General features: G+C 41.3%; 1 protein-coding gene and 1 pseudogene across 1 annotated transcript in view; one reads left to right on the top strand and one right to left on the bottom strand.

Annotated features, from left to right (window-relative positions):
- LOC102848552 (probable phospholipid-transporting ATPase VA-like) overlaps positions 1–19,144 on the top strand; it is a 664,838-nt gene that overhangs the window by 9,821 nt on the left and 635,873 nt on the right.
- On the bottom strand, positions 3,951–5,105 carry LOC102858922 (annotated as a pseudogene).

The raw sequence follows: 19,144 nt of genomic DNA, 5'->3' as shown, positions 1-19,144 counted from the left end.
AACAACAACAACAACAACAACAATAATGTAATGAAACTGAAATTTGACTCAAATATTCCTTACTCCTAAACTTTTCCACTGTTTCTATGCTTCTATGTTTCTCACACTTGAATTTTGTTAAAGAAGACTTACTTGAGGATTTTGTTAAAAATCTTCAGATTCCAAGCCCAAAGTTTCTGAATTATCAGATCAGAGTTTGGACTCTTAATTTTGTATTTGATTAAATATGGAGCTGATTTTTACATAACCCACCCTTTTGATGCTAATGCCATGGTTTCAGTCAAAGGCCTCATTGTCCTTTTAGCACACAGGATATTGAGGAAGAATTCTAGATGTATTGGTTCCTGCTCACCTGAGCCTGGAAAACGGGCATGGGGTGTACCTTACAGACACTTTCACAGTTATAGGTTTGCAAGCTTCTGCAGCCCTCTGTCTGCCCTGTGCATGCAGAAGTCAATGAATCTTAAGAGCTTTGGTCTTTGAACATCCTACATTCTTAAGGATTAACTCCTGTGACTTCCTTTTTTAGAAATAATCAGGCCTCAAAAAATAATAGTTTCTTTTCAGTTGAGAAAAATGCTTTCAACTAACTATAATTTAATCTTATAATAATCATATGTTATGTTGTTGTTGTGTATCATTGAGTCAGAATTGACCCATAGCTGACCCTCCAGCAGATTTTTAGAGACAGTAAATAGCATGACGTGAGACTGCCACTTTTTTCTTCCATGGAGCAGCTGGTGGATTCAAATTGTGTACTTTTGGGTTGGTAGTACAACTTACTACTAGGCCACCAGAAAGAACTCCCTTAGTCATATATTAGAGAGACTATTACTCCCATCTTTTGTTAACCTCATCTGAAGTTGGGACCCAAAACAGTCAACTTGAGTTTGGACGCTAGGATTTTAAAAGGCATCATGGAATTTTTACACATTCAGCTTCTATATGTACCACATTTGTTGTGGTCCACCTGCCTTTGCCTCTGTCTCAACTTGGACTGCTTACAACAGTATTTTAAGGGATGAGAGAACCTTCAAGACAAATTGTGTGCGTGTTTTATTGGGGAGAAGTCTGGAGGGTCTGTGAGTAAAGTGACTCATACGGAAAGTAAAAGTGGGGCTTGCCTCATAGCTGCTTACCTCCTGCTTAGACCTTCTTTTTAACTTACCTACTATAAACACCTTTTGTAGAGTGTCAGAACTCTTATTCACCAGCCACCTCTAGGACAGATGCCTCGGTGCCCACTTCTATGCAGACATCCCAGAAATCCAGATAAAATACCTCTAGTCTAGAGATTGGAGGTGGAGATTTGTTAGACTAGGCTATTATCCTGTGGCTATCTAATCCCTTCTGTGCCCTTGAAAGTGTGAGCAGCTTAGGCACCCATCAATGGTTTTTCAACCTTGTGTGGAGCCAGCTGCTATGCCTGACTTCTCTGGTCCACCCACTCATATGGCTCATAGTCATGAGCTGATCCTGTCTGAGCTAGCCTGAGTTGGGCCCACAAAATGAATAAAGGAGAAATCTGAGCCCTCTTGAGTTGACTAAGAGAGCTCTTCACTCTATGGGTTGAGTCCTTTTGTGCAAAGCAAGGTGTTTGGAGGATTTCTTATGCAAGTGTGCCACATAGGCAGATGCCTCCCACAGCACACAGAACTGCGGGACTGCAATGGAAGATCAAGAAGAATACGGTCAGATGTGGGCAGGTAGGGAAAGGGTTGCAGAAGAAGTAGTCCAGGATATGGAGACTTGAAGGCAGTTGTATGACTTCAAGAGTATGACCAGGGAGTGCATGGAGGCAGAGAGCTAGAAAAGTTATATGAAACTTACAGTGGATGGGCCTATCAGTCAAGAGTCCTGGAGAAGCAAAGTTTGTTTTATATTTGACCAATAAGTTTGCTAGGTTCTTGTGGATATTGTTGTTGTTATATGCCATCGAATTGCCTATGACTCACAGCTACTCTATGTACAACAGCTATGAAGCCTGTCCTATCCTGAGCCAGTCTCACTGACTTCAACAAACCTAACCCTATTGCCCCAGTTACTGTATCTATCCTTCTCATCTGGGATCCTGTGCTCTCCTACTACCCTTCCAAGTATGATGTCCTTCTGAAAGGATTGGTCCCTCCTGGCCACATGCCCAAAGTATGTGAGGCAGAGCTTCAAAATCCTAACCTCTAAGGAGAAACTTGATTTCACCCTCTCCAAGACAGACCTATTTGTTTTCTTGGCAGTCTCATGGTATGTTCAAGACTCTTCTCCAGTTCTACAACTCAAAGGCATCAATTCTTCTGTCATCCTTAGTCATTGTCTAGCTCTCTGATGCATAGCAAGTAATTGCAAAGACCATGGCTTGAATAGGGCACACTGTCGTCTCTAGACTGACATCATTGCTTCTCAGTATTCTGGAAAGGTTGCTGACAGTAGATTTATCTAATGCAATTCATCTTTGATTTCCTGACAGCTAGTGCTAGTAGTGTTGATTATAGAGTTAAGCAAGCCATAACTGTTAACAACCTCAATCTCTTCTCCATCCATCATGGTGCTGCCAACTGGCCCAGTGGTGAGAATCTTTGTCTTCTTGATGTTGAGCTTCAATCCATATGGAAGACTACAGTCCTTGACCTTCTGCACCAAGTGATTCAGGTCTGCCTCAGTTTCAGCAAGCAATGTTGTATCATCTGCATAATGTACGTTGTTAATGAATCTTCCTCCAAACTCAATACCACATTCCTCCTCATAAAGCCCAGCCTCTTGAATTATCTGTTCTGCATATAGATTGAAAATGTATGGAGACAGGACACATCCCTGATGCACTCCTTTCCTTATTTTGCACCATGCAGTATTTTCTTGTTCTGTTATGAGGACTGCTTCCTGGTCCAAGTATAGTTTCCCCATAAGCACAGTCAAGGGTTCTTGGATTCACATTCTCCTCCAAGTTAACTATAATTTGTTATAATCCACAGAGTCAAATGTCTGCATAGTCAATGAAATACAGATATCCTTCTGGTACTCTTTGCTTTCTGCCAAGATTCATTTAATACTGGCAATAATGTCTCTAGTGCCATGGCCTCTTCTAAACCCAGCTTGTATTTCTGCTAGTTCTCTATCAAAGTACTGTTCTTGTAATTTCTGGATAATCTTCAGCTGGATTTTGCTTGTGTGTGATATGAGCGATATTGTACAATAATTTCCACACTTTGTTGTGTCACCTTTTTTTGGAATGGGAATAAATATGGATCTCTTCCAGTCCGTTTGCCAAGTAGGTGTCCTCCATATTTCTTGGCACAACCTGGTAAGTACATCCAGGGCAGCATGTGCTTGTTGAAATATGTCAATTAGTATGCACAATTTTTTTTACAGCCTTAGGCATGGTCTTTATTAACTTGGACACTGTAAAAATATTACAATTTACTTTTGCTGCAAAAAAGTATAAAAATAATCTTTATATAGGAATCCATTCTTTACCGTAAATCTTTCTAAAACTCTGCTAACTTGAGGGGAAATGAACAGGATGGCCCATCTAGATTACCATCTAGATTTCTGTTCCTTCTGGATAGCACCCCTCATCACCTACAGGTTCTCACAGCTTGGGGGGGGTGCACACCAGAGATCTGGAGGATCTGGAGGGTCAGGAGCAGGCAGCAGCAAAGGCCCAGGCGCCACCTGCACTGCCCTCCTTGGAGGTGCGGACTGGCAGCAGGGACGTGGGGCTGTCGGGGTGGGTGAGTCATGGGTTCTGTGCCACTAGGTGGCAGCAGAGGGTGAGGAGGACACAAGGTGGGAGCGAGCTCCAGGAAAGAATCAAACGTTTGGCTCCTCTAGCATACACAGGACGCAGTTGTGGGAAGGCTGGGGACACCAGGAACCTGTGGCTGTGTTGAATTGAGGTGGGGCGAGGTCCCCCAGAACAGTCTGTGTCTCAGCCATACAGGGCCAAGTCCTGTCAGTCAGAGGTTAAAAACAGGCACATCAAAGAGTCCACAGACACCTTTTCTATCTTCCAGATTGTAGATATAGTCATGGTCTCCAGGGGGTGGAGAGAGCCGGAGGAGGGGGACAAACACTTCTGATGACATCAGCTCCTCTAGCAGCTCTGAGCTCATGCACTCTTTTGTGGGTTCCAAGATTTCTGAGAGCTCTTTAGTGAAGTCCAGATCACCTGTGGAGTCCCCTTTTATTGGCTCAAAGGAGGTAGAAGGGCTGACTCCTGATGAACTGTTGCTGCCGCTGCTATCCAGCAGGGCAGAAGACTGCAGAGGCTGAGTGTCCAGTGCAGTTTGGCCCAGAGGAAGTGAGCTGAGCTCACCACTGTCCTTGCTGTCCATTCCAGGGCTGAAACTCACTGTGCTTTCGGCTACTGGACCAGCCGCCCCATGGGCCTCGCTGCTGCTGCAGACAGGTGCAGGGGTGGATGGCTGGAGACTGGTTGGCCGTGAGGCTTCCTGAGGCTGGGCAGGTGTAGGCAGAGGTGGAGGGGGAGAGACCGTAGGTGGGCCCTGGAACAGATCTTCAGGTGATGGGACAGACACAGCCACAGGTGGTGAGCTCCAGCCCTCCTTGTTCACCAGTAGCACATCGATGGGACCACTCAGACTCTTCAAATGAATCTGTTACTTCTGCCCTCTGGGATGGGCACCTCTAGTCTGATGCCTGATGGGGCCCGGATGGCCAGGAGCAAAGCATTGTCAGATATCCTCATGAGTTACGTAGGCCAAGCAGGTGTTCTGAACGTCCTCTGTGACATTTCAGATGCTCTGCTGCACCCACACCTTGTTCTGGTCCAGTTCTTGTTCCAGTTGCTGCAGCAACTCGATCTCCACCTTGAGTTCAATCAACTTATTGCAGCCAGGTCCCACACCCTTCCACTGGATACTGTTCTTGAATTTCTTTTCTATCAGCCCGATGCCTTCCGGTACATTAGTAATGTTGTAATGCCGCTTCTGATGCACAGCTAGGGTGTCAGCTGCCAGCTTGAGGTCAAGCACACTGTCCTTGGCCTCTTGCAGAAGTGACATGAACTTGGTAGTGAGAAGTCTTACACTCTTCTCATGCCAGCTTGGCATGCCCGGGACCTGCGGTGCCTGGGGCCCTACCTCTGCCATCTCACCCTCCCGCCGCCTCCCCTGAGCCAGGCCAGGCCAGGCCAGCACCCTATACATCAAGTCTTAAGGCTTTATGTTTTGCCTAGTCGTTCAGCCTCAACTTCCTCCTTCATCACCATTGCCTCTTGATCATATGCTGTTTCTTGAAATTCTTCTGTGTCAGCCAATTCATTTTGGTACAGTAAGTCTGTATACTCCTTCCATCTTCTTTTTATTTTTCTTTAATCATTCAATATTCTATCCATAGCATCCAACTTGTGGCTTGAACTTATCCTTTAGTTCCTTCAGCTTAAGAAATGCCTAGTGAGTATAGCCCTTTTGATTTTCAGACTCCAGTCCTGTGCCTTTGGATACTACAAGAAATATTAGAAGTATGGATTGAAGCTCAGTACCAAGAAAATGAAGATTCTCCATTGATCCATTTGGCATTGTCATGATAGATGGAGAAGAGATTAAGATTGTTAACAATTTTGGCTTGCTCATTCACACGACCAACACTCTTGCCACCAGCAGTCAGGAAAACAAAAGACTAATTTTATTAGGAAAAGTCTGCTGTTAGGGACCTCTCCAGACTTCTAAAGAAAAATGATGTTAGTCTAGAGACTAAGATGTGCCTAATCCAGGCCATGGTCTTTGTAATTACTTGCTATACATCAAAGATCTGAATAATGACCATAGGTGAGTTGGAGTGGTAGAGAAGAGTATTGAACATACCAGACTCCCAAGAGAACTAGCAGGTATGTCCTAGAGAGGGTGAAGCCAAGCTACTCCTTGGAGGGAAGTATTTTGAAGGTCCATCCCCCAGGAGGAACCAGTTCCTGGAGAAGGACATCATACTTGGAAGGGTGGATGGACTGTACAGGAGAGGCAGACCTTGTATGAGATGGATAGACACAATCATTGGGGTAATGAGGGTAAGTATTTCAGAGTCAGAGAATTTGACTCAGAATAGAGGAGAGTTCAAAGCTGTTGTACATAGGGTTGCTATTAATCATGCACAACTTGACAGCACATAACAATAACAAGAGAAGAAGAAATTCATAACCTATTGTATGCTTTGAAGGCCATCCTATCCCTAATACATACCCAGAAAAAAATAATACAAAAATATGTTAATTTGTGCACAGAATGTGCACAAGTGCGATGTAAATGTGTGGGAAGTGAATCATAGAATGGAGGGGAATTTCTCCTTAAAGTACAATTGGCAGAGTCATTTATTGGTAGATACCTGTCTTCATATAGAATTTCTTAATAAGCAAGCCTTATGTCTTCTCTCCATGAGGAAAAAAAAATCACTCGTGTGTTTGTGGCACTGTAAAGCTTCTGTGCTTCCAAATAATGCAACCAGAGTATCTGAAAATGATCTGGGCCATGGTCTTCACAATTACTTGCTATTCGTCAAAGAGCTGAACAAAGACTAAAGATGATAGAAAAAGAATTTATTCCTTTGAGTTGTAGTGATGGAGTGTTAAATATACCTTGGACTGCTAAGGAAACAAAACAGGTACATCCCAGGTAGGGTGAAACCAGGCTTATCTTTAGAAGCAAGGATTTAAAAAAAATTCTACTTATGTATTTACAACATTCAAATACAATGGTTTTTAAGAACAAATTCTTTCCATTTCCCATAAATTTCCCACCCCCATAAAATTGTACAACTTCATGATTAATCCGCCCTCCCCCTGGACATCCTCCTCCCTCTGCTTCCACTCTCTCCCATCCATGCCTCTTGGATCATTATACTCATTCGACAATAATGGTTTGGTGCAATATATTTCCTTGTGGGACTGAGTTCACTCAGCATAGTTCTTGCTCTCCAGTCCCTCCCAAGTAAAGTAAAAATTTGCAAAATCATTGGTCCTGCATGCTGCTGTATTCCATTGTGTGAATATCCCATAATTTTTCAGTCCATTTGTTTGTGGTTGGACATTTTGGCTGTTTCCATGTTCTTGTCATGGTGAATAATGCCGCTTTGAACATTGGTGTACAAAGCTCCATTTGTGCCTCAGTTCTCATTTTCTCAGGGTATATTCCAAGTAGCCAGAAAATTAAAAGATGTATTACGATGGGAAAGTCTGCTGTTAGGACCTCTCCAAAGTACTGAAGAGCAATGGTGTCTCTCTGGAGACTAAGGTGCATCTGTTACAGGCCATGGTCTTTGCTATCACTTGTTATGCATCAGAGAGTGGAACAATGACTAAGGAGGATAGAAAGAAAATTGATGCCTTTGAGCTGTGGTGCTGGAAAAGGGTATTGAGGGTACCGTGTACTGCTAGGAAAACAAACAGATTCACCCTGGAAAGGGTCAAACCGGGCGGCTCCTTGGAGGCAAGGATTCTGAGGCTCCATCTAACATACTTTGGACACGTTGTAAGGAGGGACCGACTGGTCCTTGGAGAGGGACATCATGCTTGGTAGGGTGGAGGGACAGCGCAGGAAAGGGAGGCCCTCTACAAGGTGGATTGATTCAGTTACGTGGGTAATCAGGCTGGGTCTATCAGAGATGGTGCGATTGGCACAGGACAGAACAGAGTTCAGGGCTGTTGTACATAGGGTGGCTATGAGTCGCAAGCAACTCGATGGCACATAACAGCAACAACAACAACATATTACAAGTAGTGGAATAGCTGGGTCATATGAAATTTCTAATTTCAGCTTTTTGAGAATGTGCCAAACAGCCTTTCAGAATGGTTGCACCATTTTAAAATCCCACCAGCAATGTATAAGAGTTGCTTTCTTGATGCATCCTCTCCAACATTTATTACTTGCTGCCCTGGTAAACTTAGACACTATTAGTGGACCTCATTGTGGTTTTTATTTGTATCTTTCTTATTGCCAGTGGTTTGGAGCATTTCTTCATGTATTTCTTTGCCATTTGAATACCTTCCTCTGTAAAAATTCTTTCCATGTCTTTTCCCCATTTTGTAATTGGGTTAGCAGGTTTTTTTCTTGTGGAGGCCTAGAGGTATTCTGTAAATTTTTGTTATAAGACTCTTGTCTGAGATGGAATTACCGAATGTCTGTTCCAAATCTGTAGGTTTTCTTTTTACTCTGTTGGAAAAAAGTTATTGATGCACACATGGATTTAATCTTTAGATGGTTCCATTCCTCATTTTTCTAGTTTTCAGATTGTGTAGTTCTGGCTGTATTTGGCACTCTCGTTATACCTTGGACTAGTGCTTCTAAGCTTCATCCTAGTTTGTATCTTATGAATGTTATGGTTTTGAACTTTATTCCCAGGTCTCTGATCCACCTTTCTGCAGGTGATAGTCCACTGTTGCCAGCACCATTTGTTGAAGAGGTTATCATTTCTCCATTTGATAGCGTTGATTTCCTTGTCGAATATCAGTTGACCATAGATAGTTAGGTCTATTTCTGGGTTCTCAATTCTGTTCTATTGGTCTATTTGCCTGTAATTGTACCAGTACCATGCTGTTTTGGTTACTACTGCTGTGGAGTAGGTTTTAAGGTCAGGGAGTGCTATGCCTGCAACCTCATTTTTGTTTCTCAGAAGTGTTTTACTGTGGGGTATCTCTCAAAATAAATTTGATCATTTTCCTTTTAATCTCCTTGAAAAATTAATTTGGTATCTAGATTGTGATTGCATTAAACATGTGGATTGCTTTTGGTAGGATTGTCATTTTCACATTATTGAATAGGGCACATTTTTCCATTTCTTTATGTTTTTTTATTGTATCTTGAAGAAATGCTCTGTAGTTTTCTTTGTTTAGGTCTTTTATGTCTCTAGTTAGGTTCACTCCCAAGTATCTCAAATTGTGGTTGGCTGTTTTGTATGGTATTGGTTTCTTGATTTCCTTCTCTGACTTCTCTTTGTTATTGTAGAGGATTTGATTTTTTTTATTTCCATGAACATTTACAGAGATTTTTAAATTTCTATTCATTCATTGTTGCACTTTTCTCCCCGCCCACCCCCCCCCCTTCAGTTCGCTCTTCTCCTTGAAAAGCAAAAGAAAAACTCCTTGATTGGTATACAATTCCCCGGCACCCCCTACCCCCACCCCGAGTATACTCCACTCTGAAACCCTCATTCTGAACTCTTATGATAATCATAATGCCCCAAAATATATTACTTTTAAACTGTTCTCTCCCTCATCGACTTCAATGCAGTATACATAATTATCCAGTTTTTCTCAGTCTTAACCCCACCCTGGTGTCAGCCTCATTCTACAACAGTGGCACCAGGCAGTATTTGTCCTTTTGTGACTGAGGTTTTCACTCAGCATAATGTCCTCCAGGCTCACCCATTTTGAATAATATTGCATGAGCTCCTTGTTTTTCAATGCAGCATAGTATTGCATTGTGTGAATATACCACAGCTTCTCTATCCATTAGTTTGTTGGTGGGCACTTGGGTTGTTTCCAACTCCTTGCTATTGTGAACAAAGTGACGATAAACATGGGTGTGCATATATCTGCTTGGATGTCAGTTATGGTCTTTTGGGGTATATTCCCAGTAGTGGAATTGCTGGGTCAAATGGTATCTCTATTTTTGTAAGTTTTTGAGAAAGTGCCACACCGATTTTCACAGTGGTTGCACCATTTTACACTTCCACCAACAGTGAATAAGGATTTCAGTCTCTCCACAACCTCGCCAGCATTTGTTGCTTGCTGTTCTGTTAAATTTTGCTAGTCTTACTGGGGTGAGATGGTATCTCATTAATAAGAAAAAAATTAATGTAATTCGTCATATTAACAAAGCAAAGAACAAGAAGCACATGATCCTATCAATTGATGCAGAAAAGGCCTTTGACAAAATCCAACAACCTTTTCTGGTTAAAACACTCAACAAAATAGGATTAGAGGGGAATTCTTCAATATGGAAAAAATATTTATGAAAACCCAAGAGCCAACATTGTTCTCAATGAAGAGAGGTTAAAGACATTCTCTTTAAGAACAGGAACTAGTCAAGGATGCCCTTTATCACCTCTCTTATTCAATATTGTACTGGAAGTCTTAGCGATAGTTAATAAGACAAGAGAAAGAAAAACTGGCAAAGAGGTGGTAAAATTATCTCTCTTTGTAGATGATATGATAGTATATTTAGAAAACCCTGAAGACTCAGCAAGAAAACTATTGGATATAGTTGACCAATTCAGCAAAGTAGCAGGATACAAGATCAACATACAAAAAAATCAGTTGGATTTCTCTACAGTGGCAAAGAGAATACAGAGCCGGAGCTAAGAAAAATGATACCCTTCACAACAGCTAATCACAAGATAAAATATTTGGGAGTAAGTATAACTAGAGGAACAAAGGATCTATTCAAAGAAAATTACAAAACATTACTACAAGAAACAAAAAGAGACCTGGAGAAGTGGAAGACTATCCATCCCTATTGATTTTTTTTTTAATATTGATCTTATATCCTGCCACTCTACTAAATTGGCCAATTAACTCTAACAGTCTTTTTCTTGAGTCTGGAGTTTTCTGTGTATATCATCTGCATATAGCAACAATTTAAACATCTCTTTGTCAATCTGGATGCCTTTTACTTCTTTCTCTTGTTGTATTGCCTTAGCAAGCACTTCGAATACAATATTGAAAAGAAGCGGTGACAGTGAGCATCCTCGTCTGGTCCCTGTTTGCAAGGAAAATATTTTTAGTCTTACTCCATTGATAATCATGTTGGCTCTTGGTTTTGCATACATACTTTTCATTATCTTGAGCAGTTTCCCTTCTATTCCAATTTTGCTAAGTGTCTTTTTCAGGAAGGGATGTTGGATTTTTTTCAAATGCCTTTTCTGCATCAATTGCTACGATCATATGGTTCTTGTTATTTACTTTGTGAATATAGTGAATTATGTTGATTGTTTTTCTGATGCTGAACCATCCTTGAATACTTGTTATAAATCCCAATTGATCATGGTGAATTTTTTTTAATAATTTTAATGAACATTTACAGAGAATTTGGATTTCCATTCATTCATTGCTGCACTTCTCTACCCGCCCAGCTCTCTCCCCTCACCCCCCAGTTCGCTCCTCTCTTTCAAAAGTAAAAGACTCCCTCCCTGGTACACAATCTCCCCGCACCCCTCCCACCACCCCAAGTACATTCCACTATGCAACCTTAATTGTGGACTCTTGTGATAACCATAATACCCTATTATACATCGCTTTTAAATTATTCAGTCCCTCATTTTTTGATGTACTTTTGGATCCTATTGGCTAACATTTTGTGAAGGATTTTTGCATATATACTCATGACAGATATTGGCCTGTAGATTTCTTTCTTGATAATATCTTTGCTTGGTTTTGGTATTAGGTTCATGCTTGCTTCATAGAATGATTCTGAAAGTGTTCCTTCTTTTTCAATTTTTTGAAATATTTAAGTAGAATGGATGCTAAATTCTCTCTGAATGTTTGGTAGAATTCAGCTGTGAAGCCATCTGGTCCAGAACTTTACTTATGGGGAAGTCATTTTATGACCTTTTCGAGTTCTTCTCTTGTTATTCATCTGTTCAAGTGTTCTATATCTGTCCTTGTCAATCTGGTCAGGGGATGTGTTTCAAGGAATGTGTGTATATCCTCTTGTTATGTGCCGTCGAGTCGCCTGCGACTCATAGTGCCCCTATGTACAACAGCCCTAAACTCTGCCCTATCTTGTGCCGGCCTCACCATTTCTGACATACCTGCCCCATTATTACCCCAGTCACCGAGTCAATCCATCTCATCGAGGGTCTTCCTTTCCTGCGCTGTCTCTCCGCCCTCCCAAGCATGACGTCCCTCTCCAAGGACTGGTCCCTCCTTACAACATGTCCAAAGTATGTCAGACTTCAGAATCCTTGCCTCGAAGGAGCAGCCCAGCTTCACCCTCTCCAGGAGAAACCTGTTCATTTTCCTAGCAGTCCATGGTATATTCAGTACTCTTCTCCAACACCACAGCTCAAAGGCATCAATTCTCCTTCTATCATCCCTAGTCATCGTCCATTTCCTCTAGGATTTTGAATTTATCGGAGTACAGTTTTTCATAGTATTTTTATATTATTTAATTTCCTCTAGATCTGTTGTGATGTCACCTTTCTAATTTCTTAATTGAGTTACTATGTCTTTTCTTTTTTCCCATTTGTTAAATTTGCCAGTAGTTTGTCAATTTTATTGATCATTTCAAAAAACTAGCTCCTGGTCTTATTGAAGGTTTTAACTGGTTTTCTATCTCATTGATTGCAATTCTTGTCCTTATAATTTCTTTTCTTCTAGTGGTTGTAGGATTAAGTCATTGATCTTTTTCTATTTGATGAAGGTGTTGAGTCAGATCATTGATTCTTTGTTTCTTCCTTTTTTGTGTGTGTGCTTATTGCTATGAACTGCCCCCTGGGGACTGCCTTAGTTGTGTCCCAGAGATTTTCGTAGGTTGTATTTTCATTATCATTTGTTTCAAGGAACTTTTTATTTTATTCTTTATTTCTTTTATAACCTAATCATACTCTAGTAGAGTTATTTAGTTTCTACACGGATGATTTTGTAAACTTTACTCTCCTAGTTTTATGGCATTGTAGTCTGAGAAAATACTTTGTATTATTTCAGTGTTTTTGATTTTGTTAAGGCTTGCTTTGTGTCCTAATATATGATTAATTCTGGAGAATGTATATACCATGTGCACTTGAGAAGAAATGAAATTGAGTTTTAGTTGGGTGCAGTACTCTGAATAAATCCATAAGTTTGAGTTGACTGATTGTATAGTTTAGATCTTTTGCATCTTTGTTGAGTCCTTCCTTCCTTCCTTCCTTCCTTCCTTCCTTCCTTCCTTCCTTCCTTCCTTTCTTTCTTTCTTTCTTTCTTTCTTTCTTTCTTTCTTTCTTTCTTTCTTTCTTTCTTTTCTCTGAGTACAGTGTACTTTATTGATGGTACATGACAAGATGGGCTCTCCAAGCCCCTCCCTTTTCTCAGGGGGATTTGGTGGAAACTTGTGTCAAGGATGTGAGATTCTCAGTGTATGGGAGGATCAAGTTGGGGCAAGGACTCCCCAGCAGGAGCTGGGTCTCTCTCTCTCTCTCTCTCCTAGTGCTATTGCTGAGGCTGGTGGACCAAGGGGCTCTTATTCTTTGGAGGCCATGTGAACCATCAGGTCAACCACCCAGTTGCTGTAGCCAAATTCACTGTCATACCAGGAAATGAGTTTGACAAAGTGATTGTTCAGAACAATGCCAGCCCTAGCATCAAAGGTGGAAGAGTGTGTGTCACGGTTGAAGTCACAGGAGACAACCTGGTCTTCATTGTATCCCAGGATGCCTTAAGGGGCCTTTCTGAGGCCTGCTTTACTACTTTCTTGATGTCATCATATTTGGCAGCTTTCTCCAGATGGCAGGTTAGGTCCACAACTGACATATTGGTGGTGGGGACATGGAAAGCCATGCCGGTAAGTTTCCCATCCAGTTCAGGGATGACCTTGCCCATGGCCTTGGCAGTGCCAGTAGATGCAGGGATAATGTTCTGGGCAGCTCCATGGCCATCACGCCACAGCTTTCCAGAGGGGCCATCCATAGTCTTCAGGGTGGCAGTCATGGCATGGACTGTGGTCATGAGTTCCTCTACAATGCCGCAGTTTTCATGGATGACCTTGGCCAGGGGAACCAAGCAGTTGGTGGTGCAGGAGGCATTGCTGACAATCTTGAGAGAGTTGTCATACTTTTCATGGTTCACGCCCGTCACAAACATGGGTGCATCGGCAGAAGGAGAAGAGATGATACCCGTTTGGCACCAAACTTCAAGTGAGCCCCAGCCTTTTCCAAGGTTGTGAAGACACCAGTGGACTTCACAACATACTCAGCACCAGCATCACCCCACTTGATGTTGGCGGGAACTCTCTCCTGGAAGATGGTGATGGCTTTCCCATTGATGACCAGCTTCCCATTCTCAGCCTTGGCAGTGCCATTGAATTTGTCATGGGTGGAATCATATTGGAACATATAGACCATGTAGTTGAGGTCAATGAAGGGATCATTGACGGCGACAACTTTCACTTTGCCAGAGTTAAAAGCAGTCCTGGTGACCAGGCGCCCAATGTGCCCAAATCCGTTTACACCGACCTTCACCATCGTGTCTCAGGGATGCGGCTGAGGCTGCACAAGAAGAGAGGGAAATCTGGATCGACGAGGAGCAGAGAGCCTGTTGAGTTTCTTTTGAGTTGACCTATCCTTTGGAGACAGTGGCGTTTTGAAATTTCCTACCGCTATTGTGGTGCTGTCTATTTCTCTCTTCAATTTTGTTAACCGTTGTTTTATATATTTTGCAGGTATATCATTTGATGCATAAATATTGACCAGTGAATGTTATGTCTTCTTTACCTATTGCGCCTTTAACCAGTATGTAATGCCCTTCTTTATCTTCCATGGTGATTTTCATTCTGAAATCTGTTTTATCAGAGATTAATTAGTATTGTTACTCCTACTTTTTGAGGTATCCATTTGCTTGATCTATAGTTGTACAGCCTTTGATTTTGAGCCTATCTTTTTATTTTTTTATATGTGTCTCTTGTAGGCAACATACTGATGGGCTTTGTTTTGGGTTTTTGTTTTTTTGTTTGTTTTTGTTTTTTTTTTAATCCATTCTGCTACTCTTTTTCTCTTCATTGCTGCATTTAGTTCATTCACAATTAGTGTGATTATTATCAGGCCAAGTTTTACTTTTGCCATTTTGCTGTGTTTCTTTTTCTGTTGGTTCTGGTTACTGTGGTCCATTCACTTTCCTTTGGCATCTCTGTGTCTAGGACTTCACTTAAAATTTCTTGTAGTTTTTGTCTTGTTTTCACAAATTCCTTAATGTCCTTCTTTTCAGCAAAGAATCTAATTTCCCCTTCAAATTTGATAGAGAGCTTTGTGTGATATAGGTTCCTTGACTGGCAATTGTTATCTTTCAGCCTTCTGTATATGGTATCCCGTTGGCTTGCATAGTTTCTGCTGAGAAATCAGAACTTTATCTAATTATTTCCCCTTTGTGGGTAACTCTTTCTTTTTCTCATGCTGCTTTAGACTTCTATCTTTACCTTTTAATTTGGAGAATTTGACTATGATATGTCTTGGTGTTTTTCTTTTTGAGTCTTGTCTATTTGCTGTTCTCTGAGTTTGTTGAATGTGGATTTCCCCATTCTTCAAAATACCTGGGAAGTTTTCTTCTATTACTTCTTCCACAATCTTCTCAGTGATTTCCCTGTCACTTCCTTGTTCTGGAATTCCAATCATGCACATATTATTCTGTTTCATGTCATCCCACATAATTCTAATGTTTTCTTCACTTTCTTTATGTCTTATCTCGGATTTTCAAGTATGTTTCTAGTGAGGCTCTTCTCTTCCAATTCATTGACTCTGTTCCATCTCTTCAACTCTACTTTTTTGTCCTACCAGGGTGTTGGACACTTCTCTCATTTCAGTCTTAAAATTCTGAATTGCATTTTCATGCTTTTCGTGTTTTTTCCAGTACTGTGTTGACGGTACTTTCTCTGCCTTGTGATGATTTTTTAAAATTTTCGTATCTCTTTGTCTATTCTATCAATTTTTTCCACCTTTTTTATTTTTGTCAAAATCTGTTCAAGTTTCTCCTTATATTTCTTCTGTATTGTTGTCTCTGAAGTATTTGCTCTGTTATTGACTTCCATTGCTTTTTCCCACTTCTGTAGCTGATCAAGTAACTCTACATCAACGTATTTCTTCTGGTTCTCTCTATCTGGAGTATTCATTTGGTCTGCTTTTTTTAAGAGAAGGGTTATTTGTTTTTTCATAATGGCTCATGTGGATTACTGCTTTCTTGACATTATGGGAATCTTTTCTTAGTGGATATTAGACTGTTATAACTATAAAATTACCCAGAATATGACAATGTTTTGTGAACCACCTATATATTTGTGCTCCCTTCCGGAGCTGCGGGCCAGAGAGTAATTTTTTCCCCCGGAGTACCTGAATGACCGAGGAGGAAACCTGTTGTTCCTTTATGGAAGTTCCTTCTCACCTCTGTAAGAGGTGCACTGGACCTCCCTGTTGCTTGAATTAAGGAGTTTTGTGCGGTCAAGCTAGACAGCAGTTCTCCCTCCCCAAATAACTGTGAGAGCAGAGCCGGCAGCACAGTACTGCTTCCTGCCATGCATCTCGCTTTCTAAGAAGCAAGGGTTTTGAAACTCCATCTGACATACTCTTGGAATTTTGCAAGGAGGGACCAGTCCTTTACAGGGACTCTCAACACAGAGGGAGTACTTTCTGGTAGTGCTTGTATCCTAAACTTGGACCTGCAGTTTTTGTAAAAGAAAGAAGTCCTTGTTTCTTTCCGTATCTGTGCACTTGTATTCTCTGGTCATTCCTGGTGCCAAAGAGTTTTGTCATGCAGGAACCTGGGCCCATAAATTGCTGTCCAGCCCTGCTGATTATTTCTTGGTAATACTAAGGGTCACTACTCTCAGTCTTTGCTTTCCTCTCGTTCTATCTCTAGGGAGCTCTCTAGTAGCTTTCTGGTAAGGAATCGTACTGCCAACACGAAGGTATGCAGTTTGAATTTGCCAGTTGCTTTAATGGGAGAAATATGGGCAATCAATTCCTATGTATCTGAAATCCACCTGGAGGGTCAGCTATGGATCAGGTCCTTCTCTAGTGTACAAAACACCAAATCTAAGTTTGCTTTCCTCTAATTTTATCTCTAATGAGATAGAAAAGATATTGAAAGCCCACCCTACAGGAGCTCTTCTTACATTCAGTTGTTGTTTTTGTTAGGTGCCATCAAGTTGAGTAAGACTCATAGTGACCCTAAGAACAAAAGAGTTGAACCTTGTTCACATCTATCATTTCTCTAGTGTTCATAAGTTTTTCAAAGGCCTGTTATTTAAGAAGTATGAATCAGGGTGAAGTCTCTCTCAGGGAGGAGTGATAGGGAATGGCAAAGGACACACTGACAAAGGAGATTAATCAGAACTGACTTTGACAAGCGCTGTGGCAATTGGACAATTAAAATAGACATTCGGATGGCGGGGGAAGAAGAACAAACTGGGGAGGAGGGTATAGAGAATGGCGCAGCAATGAAGGAATGAAAACCCAAAATCCCTGTAAATGTTCATTAAAACTAATAAAATTTAATAATAAAAAAAAGAAGTGGATATCAACCCTACTTCCAAGTTTGTCTTAATCTGGGAGCTCTACCAATCCTTGTCCACCATAGGTAACCCTTATGGCATCTAACACACCGGTGACACAGCTTTCGATATAACAGGAACTGAAAGCTGTATCACAGTATCCACACGTTATCTCAGTACAACAAACTGACAGACAAGTGTTGCACCACTCAGAACAATGTTCTTCCCAAACACAATTAACATCTGATTTTCATTTAAATAAAAACAACCTACCCATCACAATCCATCTGCTTCACACAGGAGCCTCCATACTGGAGACTTAGTCTTCAGACAGACTTTTAAATTAAAAGGCTTGGCCACCAAGTCCTGATTGATATAAATAAGAGGTCTCCATCCCACAGCTTACTTTTAACTAAATCCAGCTTACATTTGATTGTTAATGAAAATGACCAAATACGTAGAACTACCTTAAGCATCCTACATACAACTCTGGTTAACAGACCATAGGTAATTATTACATAACTTCCATAGGATATAATTATATATTGTTGTTTGTTGATTGCCTTTGAGCTGAGCATGACGCATAGCGACCTTATGAACAAAAGGCCAAAGTCCCTATAAAACTATCGACATTTATCAAAGTTCATAGAGTTTACACAGGTATGTTATTTAGGAAGTGGATGCCACTCCTGCTTCCAAACCTGTCATAGTATGTTATTTTTGTTATGTGCCATTGAGTCACCTTCAATGTATAGAGATCCTATGTACAGCAGCTCTGACCTCTTCCCTATCCTGAGACAGTCCCGTTAATTCCAACACAACAACTCCTATTGCTCCAGTTAAGGTATCAATCCATCTCCTCTGGGATCTCCCTCTTTGGCGCTGTCCGTCCACCCTTTCAAGTATGATGTCCTTCTCCAAGGACTGATGACTCCTGGCCATGTGCCCAAAGTAAGTGAGGTAGAGCTTCAAAATTGTAGCTTCCACAGAAAGACTTGGTTTCACCCTCTCCAAGACAGACCTATTTGTTTTCTTGGAGTCCATGGTATTTTCAAGACTCTTCTCCACCACCACAACTTGAAGGCATCAAGTCTTCTTCTGTCCTCCTTAGTCATTGCCCAACTCTCTGAAGCATAACAAGTAATTGAGAAGACCATGCCCTGGATAAGGCGCACCTTTGTACCTAGACTGACATCGTTGCTCTTCAGCACTCTGGAAAGGTCCATAACAACAGATTTTCCCAATGCAATTCATCTCTTATTTCCTGACTGCTGGCATTAAAAGTGTCGATTGTGGATTGAGGCTCAATATCAAGAAAACAAAAATTCTTACCACTGGGCCAATTGGCAGCATCATGATGGATGATGAAGACATTGAGATTGGTCACAGCTTTAGTTTGTTTGGCTCCACAGTCAACACTCTTGGCACCAGAAACCAGCAAATCAAAAGACATATTGTGATGGGAAAGTCTGTTATTAGAGACCTCTCCAAAGGACTAAAGAACAATGATGTCACTCTGGGGACTAAGGTGCACCTGATACAGTCCATGATCTTTGTAATTACTTTCTGTACATCAGAGAGCTGGACAATGACTAGGGATGATGGAAGGAGAATTGATGTCTTTGAGCTATGGTGTTGGAGAAGAGTATTGAATATACCGTGGACTCCTAAGAAAACTAATAGGTTCATCCCAGAGGGTGTTAAACCAGGCTGCTCCTAGGAGTCAAGGTTTCTGAAGCTTCATCTGACATACTTTGGACATGTTGCAAAGAGGGACCAATCCTTGGAGAGGGATGTTATGATTGCGAGGGTAGAGGGACAGCACAGGAGAGAAGGACTTTCTATGAGGTGGATTAATTCAGTGACTGGCGTAATTGGGGTAGGTGTGTCAGAGACAGTGTGATTGGCACAGGATAGAGCAGGTGTTAGGGACGCTGAGTTGGAGACGACTCTACAGCACATAACAACAA

The sequence above is a fragment of the Elephantulus edwardii genome, unplaced genomic scaffold (assembly GCF_000299155.1).
Source record: "Elephantulus edwardii isolate Elephantulus edwardi_28Jun2011 unplaced genomic scaffold, EleEdw1.0 scaffold00111, whole genome shotgun sequence".
NCBI lineage: Eukaryota > Metazoa > Chordata > Mammalia > Macroscelidea > Macroscelididae > Elephantulus > Elephantulus edwardii.
The sequence above is the reverse complement of the archived record's forward strand: the minus strand, read 5'-3'. Positions and strand labels throughout refer to the sequence as shown.